Here is a 25,853-nt window from a genome sequence, read left to right on the forward strand (position 1 = left end):
AATTTTTCGCCGTGTAGCATCAGCCTTCATTAGTATATATATATATATAGAGAGAGAGAAAGTAGAGCTCCTGTGCTTTTAAAAACACAGAAGCTTTTGTGCTTGGGAATTTTTTACCGTTAGATCGGTTTTGTTTCGAGATCCATGCACAGTTAGTCGGTGGAGTTGGACCACAAGGTAAGAAACAGCGTTACACTCTCTGTCCTCTCTCTGCACTTGAACCCCTCTATCTATTTTCTCTCTGGCGAGTAGTAACCCACTCTTTCTCTTTCTTTCTTTGGCAACCCCCTCTTTCTCTCTTTCTCTCTCTGGCTCCCCTACCAAATCCATTCTCTTTTTTTCTTTTCTCCCTCCATCTCTCTTCCTCTTTCCCCATCTCTCCGGTGGTGGAGGCTCCGACGATGCCACGACACGAGTCGTGCGCACCTCCACCGACACCTTCCGGGCCGCGCACTACAGGATTGATCCCGGACGCGGCGCGCTCCCTCGGCCCCGCGAGCTACACGGATCGATCCTGGGCAGCGATCTAAGGATTTAGTTCTCCAACTGCGGCGGTTCCCACACCTTCGATCCTTGACGCCATTCTCGAGTGCGCGAAATTTGTTTAGTACCAAATATTTCTTATATCCCAAATTTTTAATAAATAAAACTTAATAAAATTTTCTATTTATTTTTTTATTTTTATTCTGAGATAGTTAAACCATGTGCTACTTGGTAATTTTTAATTTTTTTTTAATTTTTTAAATTTTTAAATTCTAGATTAAGCTATAACCATCGTGTTTTCTATTTATTAAATTAATAACAGTGGAAGCACATTTCAACCAAAACTCATTTTTGCTTTCTATTTGTAGTGGAAACTTAGGTTTACAGAAACTGCTCAAACTGTGGGGACAAATAAGCAGTTGGTGATGTGTGACAAATTTTGGCCATCTGTGTGGCAAATTTTGACAATCAGATATTTGTCATCCCCCTTTTCTGTAACATGTTGCAGATCAACTGACATCATAAACTAAACATCATGCAGAACAAATTTCTAATTGCATTAAGTTCTGTAGTATGTATGAGAAGAAGCAACCATTATGGGCATCAAGAATCATAAAACAATCCAAACACCTCCTCACATAGACCTCTGAGCTCTTAGGATGCAAATGAGAGGAAGTACATAATGTATGCCATATGACAGATGAAAAATGGATTTCAAAAGTGAAAGAAGAAAAAAGAAATAGAAAAACAAGGATTTCAAAAGTGAAAGAAGAAAAAAGAAATAGAAAAACAAGGATTTCAAAAGTGAAAGAAGAAAAAAGAAATAGAGAAACAAGGTTCTTAAGCAAATTTTGAGTTCGACCTGAGTAAGAACAAGCTGCATTAGGAATGTATGCTCGATTAATTTGCCAATTCGCATTGGCTCGTATTCTCGGCGCTACTGACATGTGATCATTCTGTTCCAAAATCTTGTGATCATTTTGTTTCTCAAACATAACTTTTTAATTCATTCTTGTGTGCATTGTAAGCCATACAACAATAAAATTTGCACAACAGATGCATTACAAATATTGTGGACTACACATGCATTGCACATCTAAATTACATATAAGAGGACAAACTATTCACAGTTGGAGAACACGAATTTCTTATCGAAAAAACCATAATCAGTTATTTACAAAGAGAATGCCTTGCGCATCACAGATTTGTCACACAGATAGCCAAGATTTCTCTATTGCTTTTCGTCGAATTTCTTTTCGAAAAAACTATTATTATTTATTTACGTGTTAATTTTAATATTCTACGCAGGTGATTGATTGCATCTACTACAAATTTTCTTGAAGATAGAATAGTTTGGTGCAAATGTAACAAGATAGCTATAATAAGAACTTTACAGCAATCTAGAAGTAGAGAAAGGCAATTTTATGGATGTCGAAATTATGGAAAGAATAACGATAACTACTGTGATTTTTTCATATGGTGTGATAAAGTGAAATCCAAAGAGCTTTTAGAACAAGGTTCAAATCTTTTAAATTTGAAGGAAAGTGTAGACCATGAACTAGGAGCATCTTCTCCAAAAGTTTCAAATGAATGGATGCTTAAATGCACAAACTATAAGTTATGTAGTTTGGTTGAGTAAATGGAGAATCTAAAAAATAGAGGTGAAGAAACTTCTACGAGGACAGCAGCAATGGTGGAAAGATGTGAGGAATGAGAATTTGCGGTGCAGATAAACCCTTTGCTGACGATGTTTTTGTGTGTAATTTAATTACATAAGCACTCGTCAAGTTTCAAAAAAAAAAAAGTTAGGATGGAGAAGTTACGCGACCTATACTAATCACTTAAAGTGAATAGTAACTCTCATTTTCTGGAGAGGCCAATCAGTGGAGATGGCTTTTGGTGCGTATTGGACTCTGTTCATAGTGATCCAATAGCTCATTTTCGACGGTGCGACTATCCTGGACTCAATGGTACTGACGGATTTAGGTTTTGATGCATGGTTTTCGAGAAAAAAGGTGTTTTATTGGATTTACAAATGTATGTGTGGTTTTTGGAAGATTGGTGAGGGGATAGGTTTCGTTGCAAATCAGCGACCAAATCTGAAAAAACAAAATTGTAGATTTGATGCCCCAGTCATGCTGAATGCGCTGGCATGATCCGATCGGAAATCCGACGGACGGATCTCCGGGAATCGCATAATATTTGTTGAGGGGTTGACAATGACAAAACAGAAAATTCGTGAAAAAGCCCTACATTTTATGTACCGTTTTGCGCAATTTAGAACGTTGAGGTGCGTATGCGCGAAACATACATGCTGTTAGGAAATTGCTTGAAAATTCTCAGCTTTGAGGGACTTTCTTGCAAAACTGCACATTGTATAAATGGTGCAACTAGGGTTTCTTGCACGAAACCCTAACCCTAGAAGTCTACCTAGCTTAGCTGCGCCCCAGCCGTCACTAGCCATCTTTCAGCCCCTCACAGCACGCACCTCGACCGCCGGCGAGCGTCCCCGGCCGCCGGTAGGTGTAAACGAGCCAAACACCAGCGAGCTGGGGTCGGCTCGTGTTCGGCTCGTTTATTAAATGAGTCGAACACGAGCTGGCTCGTTAACTGGCCAACGAACAATAAATTAAAAAGAATTTGATTAAATATATAAAAAATAAATTTATAAAATTTTATCCATTAGACTTTGATCTAATAGTTGAAACTTTACATATAAATGAGTCTTTTTATAATTAAGCTCGCATTTATATTTTTATTTGCTAAAATTAAATAATAAAAATATATTTATATATAATTATTTATTTATATATAAAAAATATAAATTAAATAAATTATATAATATAAAATATATGTATTCGAGCTGTTATCGAGCCGAACACAAGCGAGTTGAACCCCAGCTTGTGTTCGGCTCGTTTATTAAACGAGCTTAATTTTTCAGCTCGTATTCAGCTCGTTTATTAAACGAGCGATTCGATCTCGAGCTTATTTCGAGCTGAACATGAGTTGGCTCGCGAACAGTGAGTTGAAATGCCACCCCTAGCCGCCGAAAAGGCTAGCCTTGCATTTCTCTGCACCTTGTCTCCACCACCTTGGCCATCAACCTCAGGGAATCACCCACACGCCTCAGGACCCTATTCCCTGGCCGAGACCCGACATCCAGTGCCATCCCAGCTGGCCCCCGCCGTCCGCGCGCGCCGCCGTCGCCGCCTGGGCGATCGGCGACTTGGCTCGGTTAGCTCGGGCCGAGCTTAGCTCAGCTCGTGGCCCACGAGTCGTCGCCGCCCTCCTAGGCCTCTGGCGACCCCCTCGCCGCCGTCGTCGCTGCCGTCCCCGCGGACCCTCACCCACCGCCTTAGCTCCATGCGGCCACCTGGTGCAGGTTTGGGCCGACTGGGGTCACCTTGGTCCCTGCGCGCCGCCACCGCCCACGGTCGGCCGTGCCACCACCCACGGTCGGCTGCGCCGCCATCCCTTGGCCTCCGGCGACCGGTCGCCGTTGCCCCAGCGCTCCCCCGGCTGCCGTTGCCCCTTGAGCCCGAGTCGAGCCGAGCCGCACGGGCTCGTGTCGCTCCACCACGCCACCGGCAACCTCCAGCTACTTGCTAGCGCATGCCCGGGCCTCCTCCGACCGGCCGCAACCTTTCCTTGCCGACGCGCCCGCCGTCCAGACACCGTCGGCCATCTCGTGCTCCACCTAGCTTCGGTAAGCTAGTTTTACATTTCCTGCGCACTGTTTCTAGTTCGGGTCGCTGTTCCAACGATCCGAGGGCACCCCGACACTCCCGAAAGTGAGCACGACGATCCCTGATCCGTGCCGATCATCGTGCTCACCTCCTTTGGGGTCAACGGAGCCCCAGTTTGCGAATCAAGCACTGCTCAGGCACTGTGCGCGTTGTTCGCTGAATTTTGCGTCGCTCCCGCGCTATCCACAGTGGTCGGCTATGCTCCGAATCATGAGCACGCCCTCCGGCATGTCGAGACCTATCAGCTGGCGTCTCGGCCAAGCTCGAAAGTCCTCGGTTTGTGCCGTCGAGTCGTAAAACCCCAAAAATCACATAAAATGATGTGATTTTATGTAATCGCGGGAGCTTATATGCAAATTCACGTTTCATAGTTGATGTGGGCAATGTGTGCGGGCAGCGGGTGACCTCTGGACTGGTTGTCCAAGGCCTCAGGCCTTTTCGAAAATCAGATGTCGATTTTCGGTGCGTTTTTCGGCGAAATCCGCCGACGGAACGCGATTTCAAACGGTGCCTCATGAAAAATTATATGGTTGCTAAGACTTGTTGGCTGGTCACTCGCATCATTTTGAGGGTTCAGAAATGACGGGTGAGCGATAGTTGGTTCCGATGTCGAAATTGACATTACGGGAAACCGGATCGGAACGATTATCCGACGATAATCGTTTCGATGTAAGGAGATGCGTTTGCTGCTAGGTCACACAAATTACTGTGTTTAGTGGCAGCGGGTGACTCGTGGCGCGAGTCGGTAAATTTCGGGACAGTTTGTGGGTCCCTATAGAGTCCTGGTGCGATTTTCGGGACTTCCGGCGAGTTACGGCAATCGGTTTTGAAAAACTGATTCCCGTGAGTTTACAGGTGGGGATTGTGAGTTAGTGGTTCGTATTCGTAGGTTGGATTCTAACCCGGTGGACCCTTCGTAGGTCCGGTTGATATTCTTCCGCAGTCGGGAGACCAATGCAACGTACGTACAGGTGGGTACTTCGATCCGAAGTCGGTATAGTGGTGCACATTCGGTGACGTTCTCTCCACCCTCTCTTTATTACCTTGCATATCATGTTATGAGCCTAGCACCCTTTGACTTCGTACTTATTGCTCTACTTGGTTACTTTCCGTATTTATCATCATGATATAGAAGTAGAGTGGACTATCTGTGGTGACATATTCGGTTGGTTCTGTGACTCTTGTTGTTTAATGATCTATGAGGTCGGTATACCTGAGGGGTAGGATTGTCGGCTAGTTGCCGACGGATGATTATAGATTACATTGATACATGATTTGACATTCTTGTCACCTCTTCGATCGGTTTCTTTTATCTCGTATTGTAACCTATTTGTCGGTTCTTGTGCATATATGTTAGTTGACATTGAGTGGTCGATACTTGTATACCTTTGGAAAGATATTGAGTTGTTCCATCCTGGTTGACTTGAGTGGTCGATACTTGTATACCTTCGGAAGGATGTTGAGTTGTTCCATTCTAGTTGACTTGAGTGGTCGGTACTTGTGTTCCTTACGGTTCGATGACCTATACGGTCGACATACCCTGAGGGGTAGAATTATCGGCTAGCTGCCGACGGTTGGCTATTGAGCATATCAGTATCGATCGCCACATACTCGTTTGCATTTCACGAACACCAGCGGTCTGATCCACCGCGGCCAGGTGTTCTTTTTCGAAAAAGTGGTCATATATCCGACCCGTCAGCCCAGAGACCTAGTTTGGGTTATATGCAGCCTGTCAGTCTAGAGGCCTAGTCTGGGTGATATATACAGGTAGAGTGGCAATGGCACAAGTTTAAGGTCTGCGGACCGTCATGCCAGGTTTATGATTGGGTATTTTTGGGACTGATCGTCCTATTGATATATATCTGCACTTCGTTCTGTATTACAGTAGCGGCTAGTTAATTATATTCCTATGTACTATTCTTTACCCATGCATCATTGCTACTGTAGTTATGATATCCATGTATGCATTATGTTTTATTTTACAGTAGCGGTAGTTATATATTCTATTATTGTTCCCTTTCCGTCCGGCATTATAGCTACTGTATTTGTGATATATACCTATGACTTTGATGATCTCTTTCTGTCGGTGAGTACTCCTCGCCTTCGTCGGCTTGCGGTACCCACTGGGAGGGGAGACATGTATACATGTTCTCACCCCCCACCCCCCCTTTCAGGTGACATTGCTGGTCCGAGTTGGGACGGTTCGTGAAGCGCGCATCTTAGCAATCGATAGAGCTATCGACCTGTCTTTTTGGTTAAACTCCTCAAGCCTATCTTTTTAATAATTGACTTAGTATTTATGGTTCAGTGGTTTGCTTAAATTGGATAAATGGGATTTTGAGAATGTAATAAAGAACTTATGGTTTTCTTTTGAAATGAAGACAGTTTTCTATCTCTCGTGGTAGCGCGTTTTAAAAGAAAAGGGTTTCCATATGGGAAATGGTTTTAAAAAGGCTTTTTCTTGGTTTTCACGATTCTTAGTATTTCAAAATGAGTTTCCGGATAGAAAACGTTTTAAACTAACAGATGTGAATTTATATCTATTTGTGATCGAATAAAGTGAAAATTGTGATGTGGTTATGTATGTGGATGTTCATACAGTTGTGGTTGTATATTGTACTTGTGTGACGCCGTGCAAATACAGAGAAGACTCTGTCCGTGTGAACAGTGAACTCACTATATTTATGGCGGATTTTGCATACCTTGTGTAGTACACTGAACTTTAGCAAATTGCGAAGTTCGAGTGTTAGAATAGTAATTGAAACTATTCTACATCTTTTGAGGGGTTGTCGAGAGGTTTTCGGCAAGTTACTTGAGTGATCAAATGGCCGGAAGAGCAAAAGTGCATTGAAGCGGGGAAATTCTGCATTTTGCACCGAGTACCGGTACCAACTTGCTCGAGTACCGGTACTCAGTACAGCAGCTACATGGCTGAGGCTGTTTTGGTCATTTCACCTTTGAACTTATCCTTTTATCACCCTAGCTTGATCCCTGCAGCAGCTTAAGGTGTGCTGAAGCTCAGAGAACAGGGTAAGACTTGCTCTCTTTCTCTCTCTAGGGTTTTGGGGTTTTTTTTAGTAGAATTGAGGATTTAAGCTTGTTTTCCTCTTCTCTCTTGTTGTTTCCTGGTTTGGAGAGTTAGAGCAGCTGTAGAAGAGTGGAAAGGAGTCTTGGGGAGAGGTATTTCGTGACCCTAACTCAGTAGGAAGCTGAGTTGAAGTTTTACGAGGTAAGCTACTTAACTCCTCTCTAGTTGATGCTATAGTAATGGAGTTTGAGCTTGTTTTACTTCTTTGTTGCCAGCTGGTTTTGGAAAGCTTTGTAGCAGCTGTAGAAGAGTTGTTCCGCTGTGTTTCTTCAACCCTAACTCAGTAGGGAGCTTTGTTACAACTTTGGAAAGTGATTAGCTAACTTCTCTTTTGAGTTGAGGCTATAATAAGTGTATTGGTGATAATAGCGGTGCTATTTTTTAGTGTTGTTCGCAGCAGGTTGTATAAACTCTGTTGGCTCAGTTTGAGGACTCTTGTGAGCTGGTTTTGGTGTGCTTCAAACTAAGTTGGGGCTGCGCAAGGTAAGTAACCTAACTTCCTTTAAGTTTGAATGTGTTAGTGGTAGTATTGATGGAGTTTAGGGTGTATGTTCACAGCAGGTGCACAGCAGAGTATTGGATTCCTTTGGCTGAGATTTGTGAGCATTGGAAGGTTGGTTTTGATGTGTTCCAACCTGAATTGAAGAGGAATTCAACTTTGGTTACTTCTAAGTGAGATTCTAACCTAGACTATATAACTATGTGAGGATTATTATGTAAAAGTTTGGTTAAGCTCCTAACTGATTTTAGAAAGTTTGTTAGGGTACTTTGAAGCTTCAGATTATCTTCGTTTGTGGAATCGACAAGAGTCGACAGCAATTAGGTGGTTTTGACTTACCGAAATGGGTGAATTCCCTCATATCTTCTTTAACATTATAGAATTGGAATTGTTGCATACTCATGTGAATACATGTTTATTTAAATCAGTTGGAGCAACATCAATATGCATATCATATAGGATATAATGGAACTCTAGGTAGTAGAGGAAGGATTATGAAATTGCCTAGCCTATATAGATTGCTTGCTTGGTTAGCATGTATTCAAGATATTAGTAAACTTGTGTAGACAAGTCAAGTATGACATCATTCCATAGAGAATAGCTGTATAGTCATGAATATGACATTTGGTTCGGTTGGACAACTAAGTGATTGAAGTATTATGATGATGCATCTTGAATTAAATCATGCAATTCCATGTGGTAGACATGATGACCGAACTTCTAGCATATTATATACACTGAAGTTACATACATATACATGTATGTGAATCGTGTACAGAGCACCTTATATAATGTTTCGCTTACTTGTGTTGATAAGTTGGTATTTGTTTTACATGATAACAATATCATGAATTTCATGTATGTATATACATGACCTAGTCGAGTAACTAGAATTGGGCGTTATGACATAACATGTATATTATACCAATGAATATGATCTAGTTAAATAACTAGAATTGGACATGAAGTTATACTTGTGTAGTCAAGTAGAAGGACTTGCATAACACTGGTTTACTCCAAGTAGTAGAGGTTTATGTAGAATATGTGCCATGAGTTACATGAACACTAGAATGAGTTATTGAGTATGACCTTAGTGAACCACTTTCCTTATGTATAGGGAGTAGTGAAAGGACTATATGTGAGTATGCGGGTATAACCCGTTAGAATCATCAATATGACATTAAGCATGTACTTGTTTAAATCATACTATCTATTGGTAGAAATATGTCGCCAAGTAGTTGATAGTGGAGTATGACTTAGTATTGATTGTCGACCTTGTGTCGAGTTGAGATTCTATGTTAGAGACATGATGAACTGATACCTATGCTATGGATTACGCTTGCTTGCCAATGTGCTCATTCGCACATGCTTGTGAGGGTCGCGTCCCACAAGCCAGCACTGCGGAATTGGCCTATGCAACAGATTGCACGCTTATGTACGAGATTGAGCGCCCAAGTGGATTGCTATGGGCAGTGTATACTACCATCGGGGCCATTAGGCACGGCATGAGCCGGGACTTTACCATGTGTAAGTCTCCTGTTAATTGGGTTAATGTAAGTGACTTAACCTTAGATGGACATAGTAGTAAAGATACTTTATACCATTAGTTGAATATACCTAGTAATGAATATACTAGAAGGTTGACATCCCTGATAGTCGGTAGTATAGTAATAGTATCTGAATATTTACACTCTTGCTAATGTAGGAAAATAGCTACATGATGTCATTAGCTAGTTAAATTATGATAATATTCTGCATATAGCATGACATATAGCTGATTAAACTGATAATTAGCATGACTTATAGAACTTGTTATGATAAACTAGTATATAAGACATGTTAGAAAATGTATCTTGTGAGACATGCTGTGGTTGAACTATTTCATTTACTCGTTGCATTTACTTTGCTTACTTATTATTGTTTACTAATGCCTCAGTTGACCTAGTGGTGTACTTCGCCACTCTCGGCGGCTTACCAACTGGGAACTATTGTTTAATAGTTCTCACGCCCTCTTGTTGATTGTTTTTGTGCAGAGCCTTCCACAGCGGGAAAGGCTAGGGTTCTTGGCGAGGGCTCAGCGACTAGCTAGAGCCTTCTCGATATTAAATAGATGAACATCTACAAGTTTATTCTAGTTTAGTTCAGTAATTGTATATTGGATCTATGTAGAATGTATTTTATTTTTGAGTTATAATAAGACTTTGTGTTGTATAAGTTTATTAACTTTTAGTTTTCCTCCGATTACTTGGTTAAGATATTATGTTTTTACTATGTTGATTGTAGACGCCTGTTGTATACTTAAAGTTGTGGTGTACACGGCAGGTCTGTGCACATGACTGGTGAGCTTCCGCTGAAGTCCAGGGCGTGACACCTTGGGGTCAGGAAATTGAGACTTCTGCATTGACCGCATTCATTTTTAAATCAAAAAGGGACCTCAGGGCGTGGCAGATTAAAGTGGTATCAGAGCCAAGTTACAACCATGGCACCACTCACAGGTTGTTTTGAAAAATAAAAAAACTGAACCATTGATTAGGTTGACCTATAAGAAGACCTACGGTATATAGGCACACGAGAGTGCGGGGTTGGTTGGGTTTGAGTCTTGGTAAATAGAGCTGAGTCTGTACGTTCTCTAATTTGACTCTAACCCTGCCTGTTTCAGCACATGGCACGCAGTAGAGAGAGACGACGCGCTAATGTCGAGACTTCTGCTGTTGTGCACGACCTCCGATGGTTGGAGGAGTAGTTGGCCGCACTGGCCGGTTTAGTACAGCAAGTGGTGTAGCAGCAGGCTGCAGCTGAAGTGGGACAGGTTCCGCCGTCGAGGGGCCCGGACGCAAGTATAACTGGGGGTAATGTTGCTGATGGCCTGCGAGGCGGTTATTGGCCTTCGGGTGTTCAAGCCATTGGAGTGTCATTTCTAGGTGCCACGGCGATCGTACCTACGACAGCCGCGGTGGTCGCTTGGGTTATGCTGGTGACGGGCGGCCCTAGATCCACGAGTGCTATTGGCGTTTTATCGAATACGACGACGTCGACTATTTCTGCCGAGGGTGTTGACTCCCTTGCCGTGGAGCTAGCCCGTGTGGGAGGGAGCTTGGCGGAATTTAAAATATGCAACCCGTCAGAGTCCTCAGACGAACGAGTGGACTTTGTTCAGAAAGGGAGTTCGAGCGAAAATGCATTCGGAAAGCGGCCTCGTTCGAATGTGGTGGGTGGATCATCGAGCAACACTAAGCCACCCAAGCATCCTTGAATTCAATCATCTACCAGGAGTGTTTCTGCAAGTCTTTTGCCTAATGTTGAGCATTGCAAGATCTGCGATGGGAAGCATTTGACTACTTGCTGTTCCCGCCGTCATAATCATTGCTTAATGTGTGGTCAGGTGGGGCATAAGCAAGAAAACTGTCCCCAAAGATCTGCTACAACCCTGACTGCCACTCATAGTCCTACGATTTTATATGCGAACCCTCTGCCCCAGCCTGCAACCAAGAATGAATTTGTTGTTAGACAGCATCGAGGTAATCGACCTTGCGTAATATGCAGTCGAGCGCATTGGGTGACCTCCTGCCCTCGACGTCGAGACCACTGTTATTAATGCGGTCAGCCAGATCATTTATGTCGAGATTGCCCTAGAGGTAATGGACTGCTGCGGGGTGCGACTTCTCCTCTAGTGACTTCGTTGCAAGCAGTTGGCGGGCCTGTTTTTGTTTCGACTCAACCGATGAATGCACCCGAACGCGGGAGCGCATGTATGAATTTCAGTTTACGTAGTTACCTTAATTAATTATGGAAGTCTCTTGAACTGTTATACACATTATGCATACCTGCATTCCTATTATCTTCTCGTTAATAGTCATGGTAATTCTTGACATCATTGCTAAACTAATTAGAAGAGACACAGTTTCTGGTGTGAGTCCTGGTGGTGATTACATAGTGTGCAATTGTCCAACACCTTGGTTAGTATATCGTGGGACTCCCAGTGAGTCGGTTCAAGGTTGATCTAATTTCGAATATCAACTTGCAAAGTCGCTGTTTCAACGGTTTTGGTTCCGTAAAGATGTATCAGGTGGTTTGGTACTTCGATGTGTCACCCTTCCAACTTATCGTTGGCAGTGGATCTTTGAGTATTTCGCTTTCTTTTGATAAGTACATTGGCTGCAGACAATATGCTGTCGAAAGTTGGGACGAAATACCCTTTCCCCGATAGGGACATTTGGATTGGGTCGGTCACAACTAAAAGATTTATTTGGTTAGTAGTCTCGGCCTTTTGCTGGGAGGTTCAAAATCGCGGTTGACGAGTGGCTTGAGCCTAGTTTTTGGCTTTGATCATCACGGTATGTGATAGCGTATAAGATTTGCGATTCGGCTTATCGTGCAAACCTCTGAATGGTACGCTTGTCCGGTTATTTAGTGACAGGTGCGCCTGGGTCTCAGTGAGACAGGTTTGGTGTTGCTGGGAACATCAATCGCTAGGGTTCCTTTGGAACGGCAGCGACAGGGTCTCGTGGAGACAGGTGTTGGGCATCGCCTATAGTAATTATCGCATCTTGTGATTGGCAACCCTATGCACCAAGGGATGGACTTGCAAGCAGCATATGGTGGTCCGATAGTACCGGATTAATTTATTGAGGAGACAAAATTGTCGAGCTCAATTGGTATTGTCTGCCTTGGACCTTTTGGCCTACGTGGAAGGGGAGGTCTTGAATCTAGGAGTGTCGAATACCGCAGGTGGGTTTTCGATACTAAGGGTTTGACTTCGGTTGTTTATATTTTAAACTGGTGGGAGACTATGGTCTCCGAGGTGAGTATTATTGACTCAGGTTTTGGAACAACAATACGCCTTCGCTCAAGGTGAGCTGGTTAATGTGGTTGGCTAGTCGGAGTGTGTCGTTTTGACTTACGAAGATATACTCCAGACTTGTGGTGTTTTCCCATGACTTTTCTACGTGAACTTTCGACGTAGATGAGTCGGTTATTCCTACGCGGACCAAGATTGGGTAGACAGAGTTTCTGAGTGGTAAGTAATTATCTCAGATTTGATAATTATGGGATTGGATAACCTAGTAGCGGGACTGTTTTGACTGCAGGTTTTTGGATGGTGTTGATCTCGGTGGGTTTTGATCCATAAATATTAGCTAGTATATTTCCCTCGTCTTGTCCGAGTAGAACCGCAGTTCTATTCTCCCCTTTCTTCGGAGGTTGATCTATCGAGATTCAAGAAAATGAGACTGACCAGTACTCAAAGGTGATACCGCAGTGGTGAAGTGATATCCGAATTCGATTACGGTGGGTACGTGGTCAAGTTTCGGAGACAAAACTTTCTTTAAGGGGGGAATAATGTGAGGACTGAGAATTTGCAGTGCAGATTAACCCTTTGCTAATGATGTTCTTGTGTGTAATTTAATTACATAAGCACTCGTCAAGTTTCAGAAGAAAACGAGTTAGGATGGAGAAGTTGCGACCTGTACTAATCACTTAAAGTAAATAGTAACTCTGATTTTCCGGAGAGGCCAATCAGTAGAGATGGCTTCTAGTGCGTATTGGATTCCGTTCATAGTGATCCAATAGCTCGTTTTTTATGGTGCGACTATCCTGGACTCAATGGCACTGACGGATTTGGGTTTTGATACACGATTTTCGAGAAAAGGGGGTTTTATTGGATTTACACATATATATATATATATATGTGTTGTTTTTGGAAGATTGGTGAGGGGATGGGTTTCATAGCAAATCGGCGACCAATATAATGAAACGAAATTGTAGATTCGATGCCCCAGTCAGGCTGAACACGCTGGCCCAATCCGATCGAAAATCCGACGGACGGATCTTCGGGAATCGCATAATGTTCATTGAGGGGTTGAAAATGGCAAAACAGAAAATTCACGAAAAAGCCCTATATTTTATGTACCGTTTTGCGCGATTTTGAACGTTCAGGTGCGTATGCGCGAAACATACATGCTGTTAGGGACTTGGCTGAAAATTCTCAGCTTTGGGGGACTTTCTTGCAAAACTTCACATTGTACAAATGGTGCAACTAGGGTTTCTTGCACGAAACCCTAGCCCTAGAAGTCTACCTAGCTCAGCTGCGCCCCAGCCATCACCAGCCACCTCCCAGCCCCTCACCGCGCGCACCTCGGCCGCCGGCGAGCGTCCCCGTCCGCCGAAAAGGCTAGCCTTGCCTTCTTCTCTACCTTGTCTCCACCACCTTGGCCATCAACCTCAGGGAATCACCCACACGCCTCAGGACCTATTCCCTGGACGAGACCCGACCTCCTGCGCCATCCCCGCCGGCCCCGGCCGTCCGCGCGCACCGTTGTTGCCGCCTAGGCGATCCGCGGCTGGGCTCGGTTAGCTCGGGCCGAGCTTAGCTCAGCTTGTGGCCCGTGAGCCGCCGCCGCCCTAGACCGGCCACGCCGCCCTCCTGGGCCTCCGGCGACCCCCTCGCCGCCGTCCCCGCGGGCCCCCGCCCGTCGCCTTAGCTCCCTGCGGCCATCTGGTGCAGGTTCGGGCCGAGCTGGGGTCACCATGGTCCCTGCGCGCCGTTGCCGCCCACGGTCGGCAACGCCGCCCTCCCTTGGCCTCCGGCGACCAGTCGCCGTCGCCCCGGCGCTCCCCCGGCCGCCGTTGCCCTTTGAGCCCTAGCCAAGCCATGCCGCATGGGCTCGTGCCGCTCCACCGCTCCACTGGCCGCCTCCCGCCATTGGCCAGCGCATGCCCGAGCCTCCTCTGACTGGCCGCAACCTTTCCCTGCCGGTGCACCCACTGTCCAGCCACCGCCGGCCATCTCGTGCTCCACCTAGCTCTGGTAAGCTAGTTTTACATTTCCTGCGCACTGTTTCGGGTTCGGGTCGCTGTTCTGATGATCCGAGGGCACCCCGACACTCCCGAAAGCGAGCACGACGATCCCTAATCCGTGCCGATCATCGTGCTCACCCCCTTTGGGGTCAGCGGAGTCCCGGTTTGTGCATCAAGCACTGTTTAGGCACTGTGCGCGCTGCTCCCGCTCTCTCCACAGTGGTTGGCCATGCTCCGAATCGTGAGCACGAACTCCGGCACATCGAGACCTGTCAGCAGATGTCTCAGCAAGGCTCGAAAGTCCTCGGTTTGCGCTATCGGCTGTAAAACCCCGAAAATCACATAAAATGATGTGATTTTATGTAGTCGCCGGGGCTTATATGCAAATTCACGTTTCATGGCTGCTGTAGGCAGTGTGTGCGGGCTGCGGGATACCTCTGGACTGGTTGTCCAAGGCCCCAAGCCTTGTCGAAAATCAGATGTCGATTTTAGGTGCGTTTTTCGGCGAAATACGCCGACGGAACGCGATTTCAATTTAGAATTCCTCCAACGGTGCCTCACGAAAAATTTTATAGTCGCTGAGCCTTGATGTTTGGTCACTGCGGCGGAATGTAAGGACCACCACAGATCACGCACTGGGGAGGTCGACGCTAATCGAAACCTCCTCTCTGTGCAGATGAGCCACGCCCTCTTGACTGGCTCCTAAGGTGCTTCGGCGGCTTCCTATAGTGCATTTGACTCACACCCTTAGCGGCGGGCCTTTTGCCCTTACCCTTGTCCAAGCCCTCGCGCCGCTGTTGCACGTCTATCGCGCCCCTCTCCACAATGAGAGCGCAGTTCATCACTTCCCGATAGGTCTGCAAATTCGACGATTGCACAAACCGGAAGATCGATGGCCGTAGTCCACTCTCGAAGATGAGGGCCTTGTCCTCGAAGTCTCGCACGACGAAAGGCACGCAATGGTGGAGCCGGGAGAACTCCCGCTCATACTCGGCTACTGTCCGCTCCCCCTGGCGCAAGCCGCGCAAATCTTTCTCCATTTGCCTCTTGACGCTGTTGGGGAAGTAATGCGCCAAAAGAAGCTCCTTGAACCGCCTCCATGAAATAGCCACCAAATCCATGCTGGGGTTATCTTGAATATCCAACCACCAACGGTAGGCCTCGCCATCTAGGTGATGAGTAGCGAGCCAAACTCGGTCTCTCTCCTCCACAAAGGTGTCGCGGAAAAGCTGTTCCATATGCATCAACCATTTCTCCACGATCCAGTGGTCGGCCTTCTCTCCATCGAAGATCCGGGGACTGCACCTCCTAAACTCGTTGAGGCGATCCATGAGCCGGTCTTGCTCCGCTCCTTCGACCACCACGGGGAAAACTGCCCCCGCCGGAGGCACCTGAGCTGGCGGTGCCGCGGTAACCTCCTCCCGAGGCTCAACCAAAGGTGCTGCCTGCGAAGAGCCGGCGCGGGAGACAGCACCCTCGGTGCAACGTCCTCAACTGGCGTGGGTGGTGTGGGAATCTGAACCTCCCTAGCGGCCACCTGCTGCAGAAGCAAATTGTCACGCCCTAAGCCCGCCTCTTTGGTCGGATTTGGGCACGCCGACAGACCGTCGAACGGACAGGGTTTTCCTGTACCGCAGACAGAGTCTCCCCTGTACGTCCAAGGAGTCACAATCCAAACAATGCACGAGGTTCCAACCAGGAACAACATTCAACAAAGATTGCATCAGAAATGTATGAAAACATAATTACCTATGCTATTACAAGTATTCAACACACATACATTTTACATATTATATTTTCAATTCTTTAACTCTATTTTATAGCTTCCAAATACAATCCAGTTTTAACATAATTATTACAACTTTGTTCTCTTCCTTTCACAACCCTAAGTTAAGCCGAGCCAGGGTACTGCTATCTCTGGTCTCAGTGGTAGGGTGCTATCTACAGAGCTACGCCCTTTCCTCGCGCCGCTCACGTGTGAACCTGTACATCCAAAAACAATACAGGGGTGAGAATTATTATCCATAGTTTCCAGTAGGTACGGCCACCCAAGGGAAAAGCTCGACCCACCAGGTCCAAAGGAGGCACTGCAAACATGTTAGTCCAACAAATATTCACAGATATATAATTTATGCAACTAACATTATTATGTTCATGACTCATAATATGCAACATGCAAATCATGTAACTATCCAAGTAAATTAATTGGTTCTACTCTTATTCTTAGCCATTCATTAATATTAGCCATTCTTTATTCTTAGCTAATTTTTATTCTTAGTCGTTCTTTACTATTGTTATTCTTTAATATTATCCGTTCTTTATTCTTTGTTCTTCACTAAGGATACTCACACCTTAGACATATTATACACAATTACCACTCTTTCCTAAGGTTGTTTTACCTTAGCCAACTATGCCACTCGACTCGGTCTTGAGTCAATCAACTGCGGATAATCCGCGCTCTGTCAGGCTCGAGGCGAAGGTCGTCTCACATGCACCTCAGCCTTAAATCCTTTCGACTACAGATCTACTCACAGGGTGAGGATATACCGTTGAACCCCAGACCACAAGTCGCTCAATGGACCTACGGACGAAGAGAACCACACGTACCCGCGTCCCCAATCTCATACTTATACCGGGCGAGGAGAACCACACGTACCTGCTTAGTCACTGCCAGGTGAGGAGAACCACACATACCCGCAGTTACACTTCACTTACGCTCGGTCGTATGTCTCTTTCGCTGTACTAGCAGCATTCATTCCTAGGGATTCCGGAATCCACTTTCATAACTCTAGGGTTGGTCTCACCCTATAGTATCGACCGATTTAGATCCAAGCCTTTACTCAACCTAGTTTAATACTTAGGTTCGTTGCCACTATACTCATAGCCTAGGTTCATTAACACTAGGTTCCACGTTCTTTACTACCTAGGTCCATTTGACTCTAGGTTCAATGTCACTCTATTCATAACCTAGGTTTACTTGACTCTAGGTTCAATTCTCCTCCTATGTTTAATATATTAGGTTTAATGACACTCACATTCTTGTTTTCCTAGTTGTCCACACCTAGGAATGATACTTGACATACCACTCATGAATCACCTATGTTCAATGACACTAGGTTTTATTGCCACTCTTGTCCTTGTTATTTATACTTAGAATTCTTAGTTTACAAGCTATACTTATCGAGTTCTTTACTCTACTTAGAGTTCATCGATCTAAGTTCTCATTCTCCAAGGATGGTCCATACACAACAATACTTGCATTCATGTAGCATTTAATTCATGCACTAACTTAGCATATACTCTATGCATTCATTTACGCTTTTCGCATGCATTTATTAATATCATCTCATTCATGCATTTATATAACATCTATGTCATTCATGTTATTTAGCATCTAGCTCATGCATTTTACTAACATGTCTCATGCATTCATTTGTACCTATCACATGCATTCTTTAGCCTCTACTTCATGCACTTATGTAACATCTCATGGTAGGTAATAACATCAAGCATAATATGATTTATGCACTTCATATTATCACATACAACCTACCAACTACACATGCATCAACAATATTCACACTTCACTTTGGCATGGAAGTGAGCTAAACATTTCGATGAGCACAACCCACCTCGAATCGCTCTTCGATTGCTTGTAGTCACTTGCAATCGGCCTCCCGTGGCACCCGTTGTCCGGTTCGGCCCGAACTCACACTCGACCACCAAACGGCCACAAATCCACAATCCGAAAATTAAAGGTCTATAACTTGATGTCACGATGCTCCGGATCCGTTCTCGTGATTTTTGGACGTCGTCTCAGCCCTCCAGGCGGAAACGAAGCCAAAACGTCCGTTTATTCAATATTTTCGCGTAGGCTTGACCAATCGCCGAACCGACTTCTCCAACGTGTCGGAAATACCTTCAATTAGATTTACATAGGGTCAATTTACATTTAAACCCACCTAGGGCAAAAGCCCCAATTTTGGTGCCTTGACAGTGTCATTTTGCCCAATACCTTGGTTTGATCTCTTTGCTAAGCAAAAACAAGCTTAGAATCATCTAGAAACTTATCTAGAACCATTATTAGGCCATTCAAACCATTACTAGGGCATTTAGAACAAATCCTAGAAATCCACCATGAGAGCACATGAAGAAAACATGATTTTCATGTATTCTATGGTCTCAACAAGGTCTCTACTCTTGTAAGAAGATCAAATCCAAAAGATTTTGGGTGTAAAACCAAGCCCTAATATCATTCTTACAAGAAACCTTACCTTGGCCCAAAGCTCACCAAGCTACACCTTGTAGGAGAGCCTCCAAACCCTTCAAAAGCTCTAATCTCCACTTGAACTCCTCCAAATCCACCTCTAACCCACCTTGGTAGAGAGCTTCTAGAGAGAGAAATGGAGAGAAATGAGATAGGAGGGATGTTCTAAGCTAGGAACAAGAGAAAAGAGGGGTTGGGGTCTTATATAGGCTGCTATAATAGCAAATAAGCCCTCCTTCTTTTCATATTTGCAGCAGACCAACCTGCTGTTTTCGCAGCATTGTATACCGGTACACATCAGGGGTGTCACCAGTTAAACAGCTACGCAACAGCCAAACCTGAGAGCTATCTTCTCGGATAATACACTGCGTACCGGTACAAAATAATTCTGTCACCGGTTAACAGCCTTTTCAGAATCGGCTTTAAGAAAGCAGATTTTCACTCTTAAAGAAGAATTAGCAGCAGCCAAATCTACTCTCGCACAAGCTTCTGAGCGCCGACTTCAATTACAAGATCAATTGAAGTTACGAAAGATAGAAGGGATGAAGATTCAAGAAGAGCTTTCTCAACTCTACAAGGTGCATCCTTTGATGAAGCGCCGAAGAAAAGCTGCTGAAATTGCCCAAGCCAACCTTATAGCCAAATGAAACCAACTTAGAGACTTGTTATCTTGATTCGGCTTGTAATATTCTAACTCTGATTTTGACTATGCTCCCACATGGATGGGTAATATTTCTTTAAATATTTTTCGTTGATTGGTTTTTCACTTTCTGATCCATCTCTGTTTTGCAAATAATATGCATTTCCTCTTGTGATTCGGCTAATCTGAAATGGTCCTTCCCAATTTGGGGACCATTTTTCATACATTCGGTCTTTTTGACCGATTGGAAAAACCAGCCGAAGTACTAAGTCACCAACGACAAATGTTTTTAATCGAACTTTCTTATTATATGCATTACGTACTCGGCTTTGATACGCTTGCATATTATCTAAAGCTATCAACCGAGTATCTATTAATTTCTCTGTTTTGTCTTTCATTAACTCACTATATTCATCAGCCGAAAGATTTTTTTGTTTCTCTATCCTTAAAGAAGGAACTGTTATCTCGGCTGGGATTACAGCCTCATGGCCGTAAACTAGTTGGAATGGTGTCATCCCTGTTGCCGTTTTAACTGAAGTTCGGCATGCCCATAAAACTTCGGAAAGTTTTTTATTCTATTTTCTCGGATACTTTCCGATGTGTCGTATCATCAGGTTGATGACTATTTTATTCGCTGCTTCTACTTGTCCATTCGCCTGGGCATAATAAGGAGATGAATAGAGTAATTTTATTTTTCGAGACTTGATGAACCGAATGAACTGTCCTCCTGTGAACATTGTTCCTTGATCGGTCGTAATTGTCTCGGGAATCCCAAAGCGATGAATTATATGATCTTCAACAAAATCAATAATTTTCTTTTGAGTAACCAACTGAGTAGGCTTGGCTTCCACCCACTTAGTAAAATAATCAATGGCTACTATTAGAAATTTGTGACCAGCCGAAGAATTCGGCTGAATTTCTCCAATTAAATCTATGGCCCAACCTCGAAAAGGCCATGGTTTAATTATGGCGTACATCTCAGAAGCAGGAACCCTCTGTATCGAGCCATGAAATTGACATTCTTGGCAACCCTTAGCATACTCTATGCAATCTTGATGCATAGTCGGCCAATAATATCCTAGGTGCCGAATTGTCCATCTTAACTTTTTTCCTGCTAAATGGGTTCCACATATTCCCTCATGTGTTTCTCCCATTATCAATAGAGCTTCTTCAGGCCCTAAGCATTTTAATAGAACTTCTTCGGCTTTTCTTCTGTAAAGTTGATCATCCAACAAACAATAGCCGAGAGCTCTTCTTCGAATATTATAATCGACCCTTATATTAGGATCCTCCAAATATTTGATCAATGATTTTCTCCAATCTTCTTTCACTTCTATAGGAGCTATAATCGGTTCTCGTATATGAACCGAAAGTAGTAATCTCCTCTGTATTACTATTAACTTTGACTTCGGCTCTCTGTATCCTGAAGCCGATTGGGCCAATTCATTTGCCTTTTTATTTTCCTGTCTGCTCGAATGTTCAAATTCGGCTTCTCCGAAATTGCATAATAATTCTATTGTCTTCCTCAAATAATTTTACAAATTCGGATTCTCACATCGGTATTCCCCGTTAACCTGCTTGATTACTAACTGTGAATCACCAATGACTTTGATTGACTTTGCTTTCAATTATTGCAATATTTCAAGGCCGATTATCAAGGCCTCATACTCGGCTTGCTTGTTGAAACAACCGAAATCTAATTCAAATGCAAATTGACAAACATGACCTTCAGAAGATTGTATCACTATCCCTGCTCCTGCAGATTTGGTTGTTTTTTAGCCGTCAAAATACAACACCCAAGGTTGGCAGTCGATCAAGTTTTGTTTCGGCTCCTCAATCTCTACACATGAGTGATCGGCCAAAAAGTCAGCTATAGCTTGGCCTTTGACAGCTTTGGCAGGAACGTAATTAAGGGAAAACTCGGATAAAGCTAATACCCATTTTTCAATTCGTCCTCGTAACACTGGCTTAGATAACATATATTTTACCAAATCGATTTTGCATATTACCGATACTTCAGTTGATAAAATATAATATCTCAATTTTGTGCATGAATAATATAAAGCCAAACATAATTTTTCTATAGCCGAGTACCGTTTTTCTGTATCTAACAGACGTCGGCTTAGGTAATAAATGGCCTGTTTTTCCTTCTCTTCATTTTCTTGAGCCAGCAAACATCCCAAATTTTCGTCTGCAGCCGATATGTACAACTTCATCGGCTGATTTGGCTTCGGAGGTACCAGTACCGGAGGATTTGATAAATATCTTTTTATATTTTCAAACGCCTCTTGCTGTTCTTTTGTCGAAACAAATTCTTCTTTATCTTTTAGCCGAAGTAGTGGGATAAAAACCCCAATCCTTCCGGCTAAATTAGATATAAACCGCCGAAGATAATTAATCTTTCCCAACAAGCTTTGCACTTCTTTTTTGCTTTTAGGCGGCGGTAGTTCTAATATCGCTTTCGCCTTATTTTGATCAATTTCGATCCCTTTCTTATGCACTAAAAATCCTAAGAAGTTTCCTGCTGAAACTCCAAAAGCGCATTTCAAAAGGTTCATTTTCAAATTATATTTTCTCATTCTTTCAAAGGCGAGCCTTAAATCAACCCAATGTTCGGCTTGTGACTTGGATTTGACAACTATATCATCGATATATACTTCCAACATTTTGCCGATTAAGTTATGGAAAATAAAATTCATTGCTCTTTGGTAAGTAGCTCCGGCATTCTTTAAGCCGAACGGCATAACAACCCATTCGAAGGTTCCAATTGAACCGGGGCATCTAAAAGCTGTTTTAGCAACATCTCACTCAGCAATATAAATTTGATTATAACCAACATGTCCATCCATAAAAGACAGAATTTCATTGCCGGTAGCCGAATCTATTAGCATATCAGCTATTGGCATTGGATATTCATCTTTAGGTGTAGCTAAATTCAAGTTCCTAAAATCAATACAAACTCTAAGTTTGCCATTCTTTTTACGCACTGGAACTATATTAGACACCCAATCAACATAACGGGCCGCTCTAATAAATCCGGCGTTTAAAAGATTTTCAATTTCATTCTTAATTTGGAGTACAATACTCGGCTCAAACCTACGAGCCGGTTGTTTAAAAGGCTTGAACCCTTTTTTGATGGGCAGCCGATGCTCTACAATCTCTCGGCTTAGACCTGGCATTTCTTCATAGCTCCAGGCGAAGCAGTCCTTGTACTCCTTCAATAGCTTCTTCAATTCTTCCTGTTGCTGAGCCAACAGCTTAGAACTTATAAACATCGGCCTGTTGTCTACATAAGACCCCAGGTTTACTTCTATCAACAAATCATGGGTCTCCAGCTTTTTCTCGCCGACTTTAATAGGCGATTCTTCCAGCTTCATTTCTGCTGTTTGCCTATTCATTTGACCTTCTTCTTCGGCTTTATGACACGAATCTTTCATAACTTCTTCGGCCTTTTTGGCCGAATTGTTAAGTGCTAACACATCGGCCATAACAGCCAAATCATCCTCATAGCCGATCTTGTTGATCGGCTCATTCTGTCGAGGCTTATGCCAAGTCTCTATTCTTGACTTTTGGGACTCCATTTTAACCATCTAGGTAGCTTTTCATCAGCCACCATAGCATTGATATCTTTGGAGAGAATTAATTAAATCCCCTCCTCCGTTACTCTTACAAACGAAATCTGATCTGGATCAGCATCGGCCCAATTGGTGTGGCCGATGTCCTCCATGTTGACATCTATCATTTGAGGCCGTCCCTCGGCCCGGATTTCTTCTACCTTGTCTCCTATCCACTGGAATAGTTTCCCGTGGAGGGTAGAGTGTACGCATTCATTTGAGTGTATCCAATCTCTTCCCAAGAGTAAGTTGTAGTGGCTATCTGCATCCACTACAAAAAACTCAGTTTTTGAAGTTTTTGAGCCTACCGTGAGTTCGGTGGTGAGCACTCCTCGAGCTTGTTGACCGTTTCCTGTGAAATCGGTCATGATTGAATTGGTGGGCTTTAATTCGTCTTCATCTTTGCCCAACTTCTTGAAAAAGGAAGTAGGTATCACATTGACCATAGCACCGCCGTCTACCATAACTCGGCCTACCGGCTGACCTTCTATTAAAGCTTTTATAAAGAGAGGCCTTATGAACCTCGTCTGCATGGCCGATGGTTTCTTAAAAACCACTGCATCGGCCTGTCGAACATCCTCTAGTTGCACTTGGGCTACTGTAAGCCCATTTTCCTCTTCTTCTCTGAATTCCTCGTACTCAATAAACTCTGCTTTGAAGGATTGAGGCAGAGCATACACCATACTCACCTCGGCTGGTGATTCATCAGCCGACTTTCCCTTAATTCTCTGTTTCTTCTCTTCTGATTCCTTGGCCGTTTCGACTGAAGGGTCACTCTCCATACGAACCTCCCTCTCTTTAGGAGGCCATCTTTCTCTCTTGATCATCGTCTCGATGGAAGCTATTTTATCTTCTAACTCCCTCCTGGTCATTTTCTCTTCCAACTCGGCCTCGGTTGGCCGTTCTATTCTTGACTTCAACTGGAGGGCGGGCGATGAGCCGCCTGCCTCATGGTCATTTCTCCTTGGACAAAAAGGGTGTGACCGCTCATCAGGGCGTCTCCATACATTGAGCCTCATCCCTTTCGCTTCCTCATAGTGTTGTCTTGTCTCGGCTTGCATCCTCTGCTGTCGACGTTTCTGAGTTTTTGTCAACATCGGCCCCTGCCACCTGGCCGATGGTTTGACGTCAACTTCGTGCCATTCATCACTGGCACATTCGCCGGTACTTTTACCGTTCTTAAATGATTTTTCAGAATTTCTCTTTTTTCCCATGGTCTCGGCCAAGGCTGAATGCCGAGTTCGTTGACTAACCTCCGACCGAGGAATTCTATGTCTCTCTCGGTCATTCCTTCGAATTCCGGTTCCGGTCTTGGCATGGCTTGCTGTTGCCAGTGTGGCCGATATTCAGGGAACCTTTGCTTAGAGCCGAATGGTCTATCCTGGTAGTCCCATCGGCCATGACGCTCTCCACACCTGTTGTTGTAGTAATCATGCAGAATCTTCTGCATCAGCATATCTTTCTTGCGTTGAACCGAATCTACTTCCGGTTCAGTGTCATTATAGACTGCGTCCGAGCCTTCTTCTTCTCGGTCTTCACCATCAGGAATGTCATCCCAATCCTCAGGGAACGCCATCAACTCATTCCATTCGTTCCCCCTTTTCTTGGCATTCACGATGGCTTCCCAGTCTTTTTTCGTCATTTCGGCCTTGCACCTGATGCAAAGCCGAAGATGCTTTTTGGCATGGGCCACGTTGTCAGCGGTCTCCTTGTCCAAAATCTCTTTTCCTTTAACATTCATCATATTAACCTGAAATAAAAACGAACTTCTGTTAATTTCTTTATTTTCGTTTTCCTGGTCGGCTAATATGAGCCGACCCTCGTCTATTTCTTCTTGGATCTGCCTTTTCGCAGTCGCTTTTTCTTTCCCTTTCATGTTCACGGCGTTGACCTGTGATGGAAAAGGATTCTTATCAATTTTCATATCTCTATTTTCTTGGTCGGCAAAGATCAGCCGACCCTCATTTATCTCTTTTTGAATTTACCTCTTAAAGGCAGTACATTCACTAGTTTTATGGCTCAATGAATGGTGCCATTTGCAGTATTTTCTGCATTTCAGTTCTTCTACAGAAGGTATAGTTTGACCCTCCTGTAGTTTAATTCGTCCGTCCCTTAGCAACCGATCAAAAATAAGATCGGTTTTTGCTATACCAAACGAATAATTAAAGGCCGATATATGTGCTTTCGCCTCTCTTGACTTGGCAGGTTTTAATAAAGCACATTTATATGGTTGATTATTTCTCACTATCTCGGTTGTACAAATTTCGGCTTCATCAGCCGAATCCTTATTCTCTTCAGACGAATTCGGCTCTTCATGAGTCGAAGCCTCCTCAAAGAAAGAGATATTTTTCTTCTTTCCCTTGTTCCAGTCCTTATTTCGGCTCCATCTAGGCCGATCTTCATTATTCCCTTTTCGAAATTACTCGTATTGAGCAACTCGAACTCCCAAATCGAAAAGATTTGGAAAGAATTTATCTTCAAAGTGATCTTTAATGTTAAAATGCATGCCGTTGAACGCCATTTTGGCAAATTCCGATTCCGGCATTCTTACGAAACATTGGCTTCGAGCCGACTTGAATCGGTTTAAATATTCATCAACTGATTCCCCTATTCTCTATCTAAATTGAGCCAAATCCGCAACTGACAACTCTGGCTCAGTTCTATAAAATTGTTCATAACATTTACCCTCCAACTCGTCCCAATTTCGTACGGAATTAGCGG

The 25,853-nt window shown here is 43.9% G+C and overlaps 1 long non-coding RNA gene across 13 annotated transcripts; it reads left to right on the forward strand.

The window, feature by feature from the left end:
- Positions 215 to 10,010, forward strand: LOC109727013. 13 transcript variants are annotated; one of them, XR_002220684.1, is made up of 9 exons: positions 220 to 589; positions 6,404 to 6,483; positions 7,213 to 7,259; positions 7,366 to 7,458; positions 7,533 to 7,628; positions 7,703 to 7,800; positions 7,876 to 7,989; positions 8,080 to 8,163; positions 9,850 to 10,010. It is a non-coding gene; the product is annotated as an uncharacterized LOC109727013 (long non-coding RNA). The 13 variants fall into 13 exon arrangements; XR_002220685.1 differs by having other exon boundaries at positions 7,372 to 7,458; XR_002220686.1 differs by having other exon boundaries at positions 7,227 to 7,259.

This window comes from Ananas comosus, linkage group 22, assembly GCF_001540865.1.
Source record: "Ananas comosus cultivar F153 linkage group 22, ASM154086v1, whole genome shotgun sequence".
Lineage (NCBI taxonomy): Eukaryota > Viridiplantae > Streptophyta > Magnoliopsida > Poales > Bromeliaceae > Ananas > Ananas comosus.